Source organism: Cavia porcellus, unplaced genomic scaffold (genome assembly GCF_034190915.1).
Source record: "Cavia porcellus strain 051 isolate PalLab524CR breed Dunkin Hartley unplaced genomic scaffold, mCavPor4.1 scaffold_18, whole genome shotgun sequence".
Taxonomy (NCBI): Eukaryota; Metazoa; Chordata; class Mammalia; order Rodentia; family Caviidae; genus Cavia; species Cavia porcellus.
Window position 1 is genome coordinate 23,801,632 of NW_026947501.1, and position 14,817 is coordinate 23,816,448.

The window sequence follows — 14,817 nt, forward strand, 5'->3', positions numbered from 1 at the left end:
AAAACTCTCTCATGAATTCTCCCTGTTCCAGCCTCTCCTTAAGTTTTTCTTTTCGCCATAGTTTGGATCTGGAATGTTGCAGGATTGGCTCCCAGCGCAGAAGCCTTTATAGATGAGACTTGATCTAGTATATAATTCAGAATCTGATGAGCTACTTCGAGGAGATGGGCACTTAGGAGGTGGGACATAGCTGACAGGAACGGATCTTTGGGGACGTGACATAGGGGCCTGTATCTCGTTCCAGCCTCTTTGTCTGCTTCCTGGGCACCAGGAGCTGAGCGACTTTGTTCCACTGTGCTTTTCCACACTCTTCTTTTGGCTCGCCAGGTTCAAGAGCAATGAAACCAGCTAATCCAGACTGAAACCTCTAAAACCATGAGCAAAAATAAATATTTCTTTAAGTTGATTCTCTCAGGTATTTTGACACAGGGTTGGAAAGCTAACACACTTCTTGTGCCTCCTTTTTTGAATTCATTATACATTTACTAGGGAATTGCAAAAATAGTATAGTGGACCAGCTACCCTTCATCCAGGTTACCCTAACGGTACTTCAAGAATTTGCGTGTCATCCTTGCATGAGGGCTAAGCAAATCTTCTCTGTATTGTTCCAATTTTAGTATATGTGCCACCAAAGTGAGCACATGGTACTATAATAGAATATCAAAACCAGGAAGTTGACATGTTCATAATCCATACACCTTAATTGGATTTTGCCAGTTTTACAAGCATTTGTATGTATTTGTGGGTACATTTCATGCAAGTTTAATATACATGTGGAGATTCTTACAATCACCAACACAATTAAATACAGAACTGAGGGATAGAAATGCAACTGAGTGGTACAGCATTTTCCCATCATGAGTAAAGCCCTGGGTTGAATCCCCAGTACTAAAAAAAAAAAAAAAATATATATATATATATATATATATATTCACATACACACACACAATTAATCTATACCACAAAGACCTATGTTATCTCTACATCATACTCATTCTCTTCTCCTACATTTTTTTCTTTTGTAGCACTGAGGATTCAATATAGAGCCTCACACATGCTACGCAAGCACTCTATCACTGAGTTAAATCCTCAACCCTTTTTTTTTTTTTTTGTTTTGTTTTTTTTGAGACGGGGTCTCGCTATGCAGTTCAGGCTGGCCTTGAGCTCACTTTGTAGCCCAGGCTGCTCTCGAACTCGCAATGATCCTCCCACCTCAGCCTCCCGAGTACTGGGATTACAGGCGTGAGCCACCACGCCCGGCTCCTCATCCCTTTTAAAAAATTTTTGTTTTGAGGCAGCGAGCGTGTCACTAAGCTGTTCAGCCTGGCCCTGAATTTAAACTCTTTCTGCTTCAGCCTCCCAAATAGCTGGGATAACAGGCATGTGCCACAACATTAACTATAACAAACACTTTAGAAGATGCTGATCTCATCCTGTGTATTCAAGGTCTTTTAGGACGTGGTCGAGATCCACTGCTGCAGCTCATCCCGCACCTCGAATGCCGCGCACTCTACTCCAGCTACACGCGGAATTCACTGCCCTGGAAACATGCATTGCAACTGCAGCCTTTGTATCTTTATTACTTCCTTTACTGCTTGTTTACTCAGAAAAAGGCTCAGCTAAAATCTCATATTTATAAAAAGCTGCTTCCAGACTTCCACCATCCCCAAGGAATTGTTTTTCCTCTCCCTGCAATCTCTTATAGCCCTCAAAACTATGTGTGTCCTGTATACACAGGGATATGTATTATTCTATGATTTCACAAAACCCAGCAGTTTTGAGGGAGGAGATTAGGGTGTGGCAAAGCTGGCTGGGGAAGTAGGTGTGACCCTGTCAATTTGTGCAGAACAGCTCCCAAAGCCCACACGCGGACTTCTCATGAGAACCTGAGCAGGTTTTCAGTAGGATGCCCTATATCTGATGTCAGCCTGAGGCATGGGGTCCCAGTACTGCCTCTCCAGACCCACAGGTGGAGGTTCTCATGAGTTTCCTTGCAATTGGGACAATACAACAGACACAGGCGCCAAGAAGAGCTTGGTACGTGAATTCCTTCACCGTAGCACACTCTGTTTTGTTTCATTGCTTTTCTTCCTTCCACTTGACCCAAACTCACTCTGCAGAGCCGGTTTCTCCCTCACTCTTTACTCTTACTTTCTCAAATAAATTTGGCCAGTGCTTTTCGCTCAATTCACTCAATTCTTTGTTCTAAACAAAAAGAACGTGGAACCTAACGCCAGAGGGAGCAGCCAGTAACCCAGAACCTGGTAACATTTAGTTGTCGAGCCGCTTTGAGAAGGAACTGCCCAGATTGGCTCACCAGACTTTCACAAACACTTCCTTTATGCTACCTAGCACTGCAGTGACTTAGTGCTGGAGATGCAAAGGTAAATGTGCTCTGGAGGGACCTGCAGCCTAGGACCTCAGCGCCTGGGTGACTGAAGATACACAGAGAAGCTTTTTGAACAAACGAATAAATGAATCCTAGTATCTGTAGGTCCCTCGAAAACATTCTAAGACAAATTGACCTAGGGCAGATATACATCATTTAGGATCCTGATACTTCTAGATGACACTAGAAGCCACCAACTACTGACCATTCAACAAATGGCTTCCTGAATAACTAACATATGTCTGGTTCTTTTCTAGGTATTCAGGCGGATACAGCAGTAAATAAAACTGACAAAACCCCCTGCCCTTGCAGAGTACGTGGAAGTAGAGAGACAGTTCAGAAAATACACACATAAATTTAAATATAGGTTAGATTGTGGGGAGGCTAAACAGAAATACAAAACAAAAATAGGAAGCATGAATGTTGCAGAAGACAGTGGATAATATTAAATCAGTGATTAGGGAAGGATTCCCAGAGAATATAACATTTGAACAAATCATAAAGCAGGAGAGAGAGCACAGCATGGGATGTTTTGGAAGGAGACTGTCCCACACAGGGGACAAAGCAGGCAAGGTTAGGGATCAAGAACAGCAGATCCAGACAAGAGAGGGCCAAGCACGTGGACATTAGAAAATGAGCTCAGAACAGTGAAAGGTGGACTATACGTGCAGACAGCAGGTGTAGAGAGGGAGAAATATTAAGGACCTTCTAGGACACAGAAAAGATTCTGCCGTGACTAATAATGACAGATTAACTATTTATCCCTGGGTTTTTTTTTTCCTCTCTGATTATTTGGTCTCATACTCTGAAAAGCTTCCAAAATGGCATTTATGACTAACACAACTTATCAAATTCAGATGACTCCTCCTAGCCACCAGGACGCAAAATATATTGGATATGGCCATCAAATGGTGAGAACATACCAAAATGCCTTCTAGATTACACTTCTACTAAATCAACTCATTTCTAACTTAGTAATTCTTCTTTTTTAATTGGTTTTCCCCTGATTCAAAACAGTAATACAAGAGAAATGATCTCTCCCCCAACCCAATTAATCAAGCCAGTGGTGAGAAACTCCAACGGTACGGGCATACCAGAGATTAATTTTGACCCCTGAGCTTGTGGTAAACAGAGGAAGGAGAGGGATTGTTAATCTCATCAGATAAAGTTAGTTACAAGGACTCTTCTAGGACATCTGGTTAAGATAGCAACAGGACAGGTGTCTCCTGCCCACAGTTCCTTCTAAAATAAAAGAACACAAAAATAGAGAAAAACCTGCATTTGAGCTGGAAACCAGAAAGGATGTTATTCTGCTTACCTAGAACTTTGAGGAATCTCTACTGCAGATAGCCAAGATGGAACAGGACCAGAGGGGACCCTGCAGGCTTTCTATGGAGAAGCAATGTGTTCTGGTAATAAGAGAATTAACAGAATAAGAGAGCCAGCCAGGGAAGCAGACCCAGAACTACTACAATAGGGACCAAAGCCCACATCATAGGGCCTCCCAAGGAGCCTGAGTAGACTTTACCACTGCCAACAATTTGTCCAGACAGTTTGTCCCCTAGAGGAGGACTGGGACTGATGGACTGGGTCCTTCCTATACTGGGCAGCCCCAGTGCAAATTCGGTCAACCTAAAACGCCCACTTGTCCCCTGACCTAAATATAAAGAAGTCAGATATAGGCTCTATAAGAATTCCTCTCCCATGAGATTATGGTGATAGCAGCAAAACTCTAAAAATTTATGTAGAATAAGATTTAAAGAATCACTAGGCATGGCAGCGCAATCTATAATTCCAGCACTTGAGAATCTGAGGCAGGAGGATCACAATGAATTCAAGGCCAGCCTGGGCTACATAGTGTGTACCCCTCACCAAAAAAAGGATTCAATATGATTATAATATCCAGATGAGATTATAATAGCCAAGCTCACTGCTCCCTTTGCAATACTGATGTAATTGATCTTTTCTCTTCTGGGTGTTAAGCAACTGAAGTTTAGAGACCAAGACTAGAAATGTAACTGGGCTAAGAAGACAGCCAACATTTTAGCCCTGGCCCTCCATGGTCAAGGAAGACCCAGGACGTAAGGAAACCTTTTCTACAGGATCCTACAACTTTGGTGAGTCACCCAACATCGTGAGCAGGGAGACTGCGGGGCCCCAGAGGACAGAAATCAACAAATGTACAGGGTGCCAAAAAAGGGGGAAAAGTCTCCCATGCTTTCACAGAAAACAACACAGTCAACCAAGACCATGACTCACTCTGGCAGCTGACAATGACAGAGGAGCACAGAGCCCCTGCATCTCTTCCAAAAGTAATGCTGGAGGAAATTTAACTGACCTTGATAGACAGCAAGAGGTTAATTCTCGCTTCAACGTGGTCTTAAATATCCAGCAGCATAGTGTAACCAAAAGATGTATGAAAACAATACCATAGTAATAAAAGCCAGATATAAAAAGAGGTTCCAATCGCTGACCCTTTCTAGAAGTTTCTAGCTACACCTGTAACTGACCACTGTTATGGTTCAGGGAGGCTAAAAAAAACTATGGTAGAAGACATAAAAGCTCAACAAGTCTTAAATTCCTTAACTAAAATTGCCCTTCAAAACCACCAATGTCTCCATTTGCTTACCACTAAAACTAGAGGGACTTATGACAGAAAAACATCAGATTTATAGATAGCCTCCACCAGAAGAGTGCATAGTCGAAGGGCCAGCTGGTTACAATCGGTATTCCAGAGCAGTATCTTAAGAGCAGTATCTGGATGTTGTACTTTCCCCAATCTGTCTTTCCATTCTAGTGTTCGTGCTTTGATTATACACGCTTTAACTTCACGGGAAATTGTTTATTCTTGCCTAGAGATCAACTGCAAGTGATCATGCAGGTAGAACCAACAACAAATGTGCCAGACTCCTTTCACGGAGATCCACAATAGACTGACCTTGTGAAGGGAGTTGTAACTGCTAACGATTTCTTTTCAGGGTCCATTATATTAGCTCCCTGGAAAAGGCCCCTAACTGTGGTCTTGCCTACACTGACCTTCTCAGCTCTGAGCAGCTAGACTGAAACTGCCTATTCTCCCCTAACCTTAGTTAGGGATGCATCTTTAGAGAGGGGAATATTATAGGAAGACAGGGCTGAGCCCTCAAGATGAGAATACATCAGGAACATGGCTAGAGACATATCTGAAGAAGATTAAAGTCACAATGGCCAGATTCACACACTTCCCTAAGAGATAAATGGAAGTTTATTACTACTACCCTTTTGAGATTTCCCATATAAATAAACCATTATCCTATTAGAACTGGGCTATCCTCTCCCACATGCTAAGACTGAAACTAAGACTCTAAAACTAAGGCTAAAGGTAAGACTAAGACTATACACAATCAACCAAGATTAATGATGTCATCTGTTTGCCCTTGCTATTAATGAATTAATATTAGCTTACTGGCCATACTTGTAATCTTATTGGTTGACTATAATTTGACCCATGTTGCACCCACCTCTCATGATTTTGCTCTATAAAGCTTTCTTAGAAAAGTCGGCTTATTGGCAACCCATTCAGGACTGTCCTGTCTCAAGAGCTATTGCTGTTCCCCATTCTAATTCCCCAATAAAATTGCCTACTCTTAAAATAATAATAACAGAAAGCATCTGCAAATTGAAGACTATAAAATCAAATTAGTAAAATTACCAGGCCTGATAAAACACACCTGTAATCCCAATATTTAGTGAATTTAAGAGCCTAAACTATATAGCAAGACTGTGTCTCAAGACAATAAACAAACAAACAAAAACAATTAGTAAAGTTAAATTCTTCAAGATCTCAGAGAAGCATCAGAAAACAAAAATGAGGTAAGGATTAATTTTAATAGTATAGGATAAAGAGAACAGAGTTAAAAGCTTAGGTTTAACAAAAACAACAAAAACTATTAATTAGAAAATAAGGATTATATTAGATGTCAATTTAAAAAAGAAAAGGAGGGAAATGGAAGCATAAAATAGCTAATAACTTGTCCATGAACACAAAGAATATATGCTGAACCTATTGTTCAAATAGACATCTTGCATTCAGTTTATTTGATTATTCTGTGTTTTAAAAAAAAAAAAAACCTCTCATTATAGGTAAGAAATCTGGTACAAACATGAAATAGAGAATATGGAATAATTAGTAAGATGAAATGAATTATATTGCCTATTTCCAGTGTTTTTTCCACACATAAGACACAGTTATTGAAATTCAAAAAAATTATATAAAATATAAATCACTGTATATAATTGAACAAGTAATATGTTTCATTTAAAAACTATCACAACTAATAAGTTCAATCAAAGTTGGAGAATACAAAATCAACATGCAAAAAGCAGTTGTTTTTTCTATACACCAACAATGAACAATCCAAAGAAGAAATTAAGAAAGCAATTCCACTTGTAAGAGCACTAAAAAGGATAAAATGCCAAGGAATAAATTCAACTAACAGGACAAGATTTGCATACTGAAACGACAAAAGATACCTATGTGCATGGGTTGAAGACTATTATTAATATGGCAATACTACCTAAAGCAATCTATAGATTCAATGCAACTATTATCAAAATTCCAATAAAACAGAATATCTGTCTTAAAATTTATATGAAATCTCAAAGAAATTCCAAACAGCCAAAACAGTCTTGAAAAAGAACAAAACTTGAGGCCACTTACTTTTGGATTTCAAAACTTACCAAAAATATGGTATAAATAATGTGTTAGTAATACAAAGACTTACAGATAAATGGAATAGAATGGAGAGCCAGAAATGAACTCATACATACAGTCAAATGATTTTTTGAAGCACATATTTATATATGCTTTATATGTGCTTATTTATATGATTCACATAGGTACATGCCTATAATCCTAGCTACTCAGCCTGGGCAACACAGCCAGATTCCATCCCAAAAACAAACCAAACAAACAGATTTTTCAACAAGGGAGCCAGGCTCATTGAAGGGGGAAACTATAATCTCAAAAGGAAAAAACCAAAAAACATATGAGAAAAGCTTCCTAGAGGCCAGGCAAGGTGGTGCATGCCTATAATCCCAGTACTCAGGATGCTAAGGCAGGAGGATCATCGTTAGTTTGAGGAGAGATGATGAATTTGGCAACAATTTCTTGGATACGACACTAAAGGCCCAGGCAACAAAAGCAAATGTAAACAAATGAGACCACAGCAAAATTTAAAGCTTCTGGGCATCAAATGACACTGTCACCAGGGTACAAAGACAATCCATAGAATGGAAGAGTATTTATGAATCAAACATCTGATAAGGTATTTACATCATAAATAAAATATACAAACTCAGTAACAAGAAGAATCCGTCTTTGATGGACAGGTACATGTAAAGGACTTGAACAAATGTACAGCGGCACCTACATTCAAACTTAATTTGTTCCATGACTCTGGGGAAATGACCGCATCCATGTTCACGCGGGGAAGACGGCCGCAGCTGTGTTTGTCACTCAATGTGGAGTTCACTAATAGAATCAAAATTCTGTCGAACACTTCTGTTGGCAAACTGAATTACTTGCTCACCAACAGAAGTGTTCATGAACCAAGATATTACTCTATCTCTAAGAGATATACAAAGGATTAATAATAATGAGCACAGGAAAATATGTTCAGTGTCAATAAATACTAGTGAAATTCATCCAAACAATGAGCTATCACATCCCATATACAAAAGGATGTCTATACATTAAAAGGATAGAAAAAATGTTGAATAACTGGAACTCTTATACACTGCTGATAGAAATATAAAATGATACAGCTGCTATGGAAACTGGTATGCCAATTCCTGAAAAAAAAAAACTGAACATAAGATTATGAAACGATCCAGCACTTCCTTTTCTGGAATACAACCAAAAGGAACGAAAAAAGGGCTTGAGCAGATTATTTGTACACCCATTTTTATAGCAGCATTCCCAATAGCAGAAAACCAGAAGCAATCTAAGTATCCATCAACAGATGGATAAACAAAACGTGGTATATATACACAACATAGTATCTTGTGGGGTTAAAAAGGAAATTTTGACATGCTACAACATGAATGAAACTTGAAGACATTATGTTAAATAAAATAAACCAGCCACAAAGGGCGAATTATTATATGAGGTACCTAAAGCAGTCAGTTCCCTAAGGACAGGAAGTGGAATGATGATTGCCAAGTCCAGGAGGAAAGAGGTATAAGGGATTACTGTTGAATGAGTACAGTTTCAGTTGCAGAAAATGAAAAGGTTCTGGAGATTGATGCTGGTGATAGCCACACAATGTGCATGTACTTAGCGCTACAGAGCTATACACTTAAAATGGTTAACATGGTAAATTTTCCGTTTTTTAACGACAGTAATAGAATGGGGTAGCTAGGGTCAACAGTCTCTCAACCTCCTGCTAGCCAACTCTGTAGTCTCAGACAAGTTCCGTAAGAAGTAAAATGAAGCAATAATAGTACTTAGCTTTTAGGGATATTGGGGAAAAGGCAATGATTCCAGTAAAGGCACTTAGTACACAAGTACCAACAGTTAGCTGTCATCATTATGACACAACTATGAGGCTGACACACTGACTCAGGAGTTTCAACGGAAAAGACACAAACACACTTTCAGGCGGAATGCTGCAGAACACACCTGTGATCCCAGCACTGGAGAGGCTGGGGGAGGAAGATCTCTGTGAGAGTTCCATGCCAGGTGGGCTACACTGTGAGTGCAAAGCCAGCCTGCCCTACATAACCAGACCCTCTCAAAACACAAAAAGCAAACAAGAAGAATGCATTTTTGAATTTTATCTAGAGACAGCTGCTTTCATTTCATCTGACATTTTATTGACAAAGGTCCTTTCTATTGTGTCCTTCAATGGCCCCCATCCTGTCACCATTCAACTTTGCTATGCACTTAGAAATTTTACCTCCCCAAAAAAAAAGAAAGAAAGAAAGAAATTTTACCCAAGTCTCAATCTTGTCTAACAAGAGGCTATTCCTTGGAAAAATTGAGACCTGACACATTCACACCAATTTGGAAGATCTAGTTCAGTCCATGAAAAGCAATTCAGCAATGACCTCTAAGCCAGTTTATAAACTTCAAAGGCTCTGTATTCTGTACCATGTTAATTTACAGATTCCCGAGGTTTTGGTCAGTGTGAAAACCTTATTTGGAGAAGTGCACATTGGGCTTCTGGATCTTTAAAAGCATTATTATCCTTTAAGGGATATCATATTTTGACAAAATAATTTAACCAAGTATGATGTCTGGAATCTAGATGTGGGGAAAACCAGGAAAATCCACTGGATGCCTGCCATCTCCCCAAGCTTGATGGCCTGCTCTAAGACTGGTACTCCTGTCAAGGAAGATGAGATGCAAGAATCTAAAAGCACATTTTTGTGTAGTCCTAATAGTTGGTACAATCACAGCCCAAACGATGACTACAATGATCAAAAGCCTAAAAGGGGAAGGCCACAGCTCTGTGACATGATACAAAATATACATCTGACCTCTGTCCCCAGTTCCTGACACACAGCTCCTAACAGCCCTGTAATCTCCTGAGTGATGGGGAGTGGGTGTGATAAGAGCATTTTCTGTCAAAATATTTGGTCTTAGTCCCTGTTCCAGACCCAAGAGCTTTGAAAATCCTGGGACTCTTTCAGAACACTAAAAAAGTGGCTTTTTGTGTACTAATAAATGGTTGGTGGCTGGGGTCCTCAGGTAGCTCCAGGATAGAGCATCAATCATGAGATTAGAGGGCTGAAGCTTTCTGCCCTAACTGCAACTTCTAGGGAGCAGAAGGGCTGGATGTTGAATTAATCACTAACAGCCAATGATTCCATCCAGCATGCATAGTAATAAAACATCCAATAAATCCCTAACTGACTGTGTTTGGAGGGTTTCCAGGCTGGCTGATGCACAGAGATGCTAGAAGCACTGCTGGAGAGGGCACAGAATCTCCAAGCCCTTCCTCATACCTTGCCCCTCCACCTATTTCATTCAATTATTTATTCACATCTTTTATAATAAACCAGGAGTGCCAATACGTGTTTTCTTGAGTGTTACAAGCCGTTCTACAAGTTACTGGACATAAGGAAGGGTCATGGTAACTCCTGATTTACAACCAAGTTGGTCAGAAGGACCCATGGCCTGGGACTGGCATCTGAAGCAAGTGGAACCTTGTGGGTCTGAGCTGCGAACCTCTGGGCTCTGAAGCTAACTCCAAATAGGCTCAATCAGAATTAAATTGCACTGTCAGACATCCAGCTGGTTGGAGAATTAGTTGTTGATGTTGAGGGGGAATACATTCCCACACATTTGGTGTCAGAAATGCTCTGAGTAGAGGAAACAGTTTTCCTTTTAAGCACCATCGACTGACTCAGCTCAGAAGACAAGCAACAAAGAATTTACTGTATTTAATAAACGTTAAAATTACTAAAATATGTACTCCTGTTTCATCTACTGGTCATGATGGGGAGGGAATAATACCAAAGGACAGCACAGTACTGAAAAGAAGCCAGGCTGAAAAGCTACAAGCACAGGAGGAGACAGGGAGAGGAAGAGCTCAGGAAAGGACGAGAGAAACAGTGACAGCAGGAGAGGTTCAGCCAGGGTCCGGTAGGAACAGCAAAGCAGCTCTGGTGGGCCAGATCTGGTTCAGGACAGAGCAGTCCTTCTCTGGTGCTGGCAGAGCAAGCTAAGAGCTTTCTGGAGGTGACAGCAATAGCAGAAGTGGCCAGAAGGGGTTCAGTCATGCCAGTACCTATAGCACCTGTCTCCTTATCCTGGACTCAATGGTGGTCTGCCCACTCCCTAAAAAATGTCCACCTCTAACTCCAGAAAAACCATAAACGTGAACTTATTTGGGAAAGAGGGGTTCATTAAGTTAACCTCAAAATGAGATCATCCTGGACGACCCTGGCAGGACCTAAATCTGACGACCAGTACCCTCAAAAGAGATCAGAGGACAGACATGGAAGAGAAGGGCATGAAGACAGAGGCAGAGATGGAGTGATGTAGGAATAAGCCAAAGGACTCCTGCGGCAACAGGAGGCCGGAAAAGGCAAGGAACAATTCCCTACAGCAGCTCCCTACAGCATTTCTAGGCAACACAGCCTGGCAGCACCTAGACTTCAGACTCACACCTTCCAGAACTGTGGAAATCTCTGTTGGAAGCCACCCAGTCTGTGGTAATTTGCTACTGTAATGCCAGGAGGTTAACATGACCCCAACTACACGGAAAAACAAAACATGGGCATAGTACTTCCTCACGGGCACCATCGAAATCTTCCTTCTGGCTAATCTTCACTTGTAGTCTCCCAAGGAGATTCCATGTTCGCTGGTATTGTGCTTTCCACGCCACTGGACCTCAGCCTCGCCACTGCTCGAGGGCTTCACGTGAGTCACAAGGGCCTGAGCACTCAGGTGCTCATCTCGTCCTACGTGGGCTCTGAGCTTTATAGGAGGTATAGAGGATGGGAGGCAGGGTACGTAATTTTGTTTTTTAACCAAACCAGGAAGAAACACCATTGTCCCATTGGTATGGTTCAAAAAATAACAGGTCACACTGGAAGAGGTTTCAAGAATCAACGTAAGGAATTTCTAAAGGAATCTGAAACAAAGGATTTCCCCCAATGGATTATGTACAGGACAGAGATAAATATTACCTCACCAGCTAGGCATCCCAGTATTTGGGAGGCTGAGGCAGGAAGATCACCGTGAGTCTGAGGCCACCATAGGCTATAAAGTGTGTTCAAGGCTATCTTGAACTTCATAGTGAAACCCTGTCTCAAAAAGACCAGGAAAAAAGGAAAGAAAGAAAAGAAGCAGCTAATCCACCACCTGTCACCCTCTTCCCTCCCCATTCCTAGGTCTTGTCTTTCTCTTCCTTTATTTTCTGTCTCTTTCAACTTATGAATTTGTTCTTGTATGTTCTTATATTCACAAGAGAAAACAGAAACCAAGAGATTCCCAGATCTTGAACACTTCCTGGCAGGAGCTCGAAGTCTACCTTCTCCACCAGGAAAACAGCTCTCTACCTGTTTTGCTCATAATGATTTTCACTGTGTTTTCAACAGTGCCCTCATGGTAAATCTATTTGTTGACTGACCTTGTCTCCATTAGAGGTAAACTACTAAAATGGTAAATTTTATGTTTATGTTATTAACCCAACCATAAATTTTTTAAATGACCAATGGAGCACCATTTCACACCTATTAGAATGTGATTATTTCTAAAAAAAACCAGAAAGTGTCAATGAGGATATAAAGAAATTGGAACCCTTATATCAGTGCTGGCAAATCTTTTAGAGTTCCCAGCAATACAAACAGCCCACTGTGGCATGTATGTGGGGGAGGTTCGCCACCACTGCCTTACACGTGTTGAAAGGAATGTAAGGAACGGGAGTCTGGTGGTTCTTCACTAGGTGTGCACAGAGTAACTACATGATCTTGCAAATCCACTACCTGAAAACAGGGAGTCAAAACAAAAACTTGAACCTGCTGGGCATGGTGGTTACAGACTTGCAATTCCAGCACTCAGGAAGCTGAGGCAGGAGACCACCATGAGCTCAAGGTCGCTCTGCATTACATAGCAAGACCCTGTCTCTTAAAAAAAAAATCTTGTGCCTATACCTATTCGGTCAATAAAAAGAGATTAAATACTGCAACATGGATGAACCTCCAGAACATTATGGTAAGTCAAAGAAGTCAGATTTTAAAACAACCATATGCTATAAATCCACATAGCCGGAAGGCAAACTGGCAGTTACCATTGACTAGAAAAGGAAGAAGAAAAGAACAATTAGAACCTAAGAGGTTTCCTTTTGGGGTAATGGAAATGTTCTAGGCTATGATGAGGGGCTGGCTGTGTAACACCTTTGTCAAGTAAGTGTCACTGAACTGCTGTCTTCAGAATGGTTAATTAATTATGTTATGTAGATTTTACCTCAATTTTTTTTTTAAATCGGTACCAGGGATCGAACTCACGAATGCCTGCTTGCAAGGCAGGCACACTTATGCCGCTGAGCTAAATCCCCAGCCCCTCCTCAATTTTTTTAAAAAGGTGAAATAAACCCAAGTTTATTATTGTCCACAGAACTCCAAGTTAAGTGTACATATACAATTTCTTTAATGATTTAAGTAACCTCTAGCATCCTACCGGTGGGACCCAGGATTTCTCAACCTGTGCACCACTGGCTCTAGACTGCAGTGCTCTCATCACAGGGATCCATTCTGGGGATCACAGGCTGTTCACAGGGTACCCATCTGAGGCCCACAATACTCCTCCACCAGTAGTGAAACCCAAATGTCTCCTCAGGGGCAAGATAGCCCCAGCTGAGGCCCACTGATCTCGGTGGAAAAAGAGCTCTCCCAGCAATTACTAAGAATTTATTTTTCAATTCCTGGTCAACCTGCCAGTGTGACTCACTGTTTCCTGCCAACCCTACCACAAATGACCTATCTGTAAGCACTTCTGGCACCTGATGATAATATTTTTCCTTCTAATCCCAAGCTCCCCCAAGCCACCCACAAGTGCTCTGGACATCTGCTTTCTACTTATTACAGGGCTGTCCCGAATTATCCAGGTCTCCTCAGCTGGAGGAGGAGAGCTGCTCCTGGAGCAGGGCAGATGGCTCCACTAGCACTCACCAAACAAAAGGATGTCTTAAGGTGCAGGTCAAGAAAAAAGCAAACCTACCAGTTTTACAAGTAGAACAGAGCCTCCCTGACCCTAGACCTCCATTCCTCAATCTCAATAGTTAAAGAACAACGATAATACAAACCACAACCCCATCTGCAAACAGTGCAGCAGGTAAAATTAGAGGTTCAAATTACCTGCCCCGGGAGATATAATCAAATTTGAATTCTCTGTTTTATCTTTTTTTTTTTGGAAAGAGAGAGAATCTCATTATGCAGTTCAAGCCTTGAACTCATCATGTTGCCCAGGCTGGTCTCAAATTCACAGTGATTCTCCTGCCTCGGCCTCCTGAATGTTGGGATTACAGGCATGCACCACCATGCCCAGTTGAATTTTCAAGGAATCAATATTTCCTAACTTTGGAGAATACAATCAAGTCAGGTCTAGTTGTTTTTAACATTTGTACAAAGTCCCAAAATCCTGAGAGAAGAAATGATTTCTAATCCCATTTGAACCTAGCTCTGAAGCCTTAGACACATGCAGTTTTCTCTCTTGCAAAATGTGTGAGTTAGGCTATTTGCATTTCAAGGCTAATGCATAAATTCATTACCTACCTGCTAAGCACCTACTTGCCAGAAGCATACAACTACATGAGTGGGAACTTAACCAAACACCTTCAAGGACTCCTCGATGGATTGGGGCTAGTGGGAAACAGTTTTATAGGACAAAGAGATAAACAAGTTTTTATAGTTAAAATGCAACTGATGCTATAAAGGTA

General features: G+C 41.0%; 1 protein-coding gene and 1 non-coding gene across 6 annotated transcripts in view; both read right to left on the reverse strand.

Moving 5' to 3' along the window:
* Aak1 (AP2 associated kinase 1) overlaps positions 1–14,817 on the reverse strand; it is a 166,694-nt gene that overhangs the window by 128,100 nt on the left and 23,777 nt on the right. The gene's annotated exons all lie outside the window — the stretch shown is intronic.
* LOC111756580 (U6 spliceosomal RNA) lies at positions 535–641 on the reverse strand. Its single transcript, XR_002791010.1, has one exon. It is a non-coding gene; the product is annotated as a U6 spliceosomal RNA (small nuclear RNA).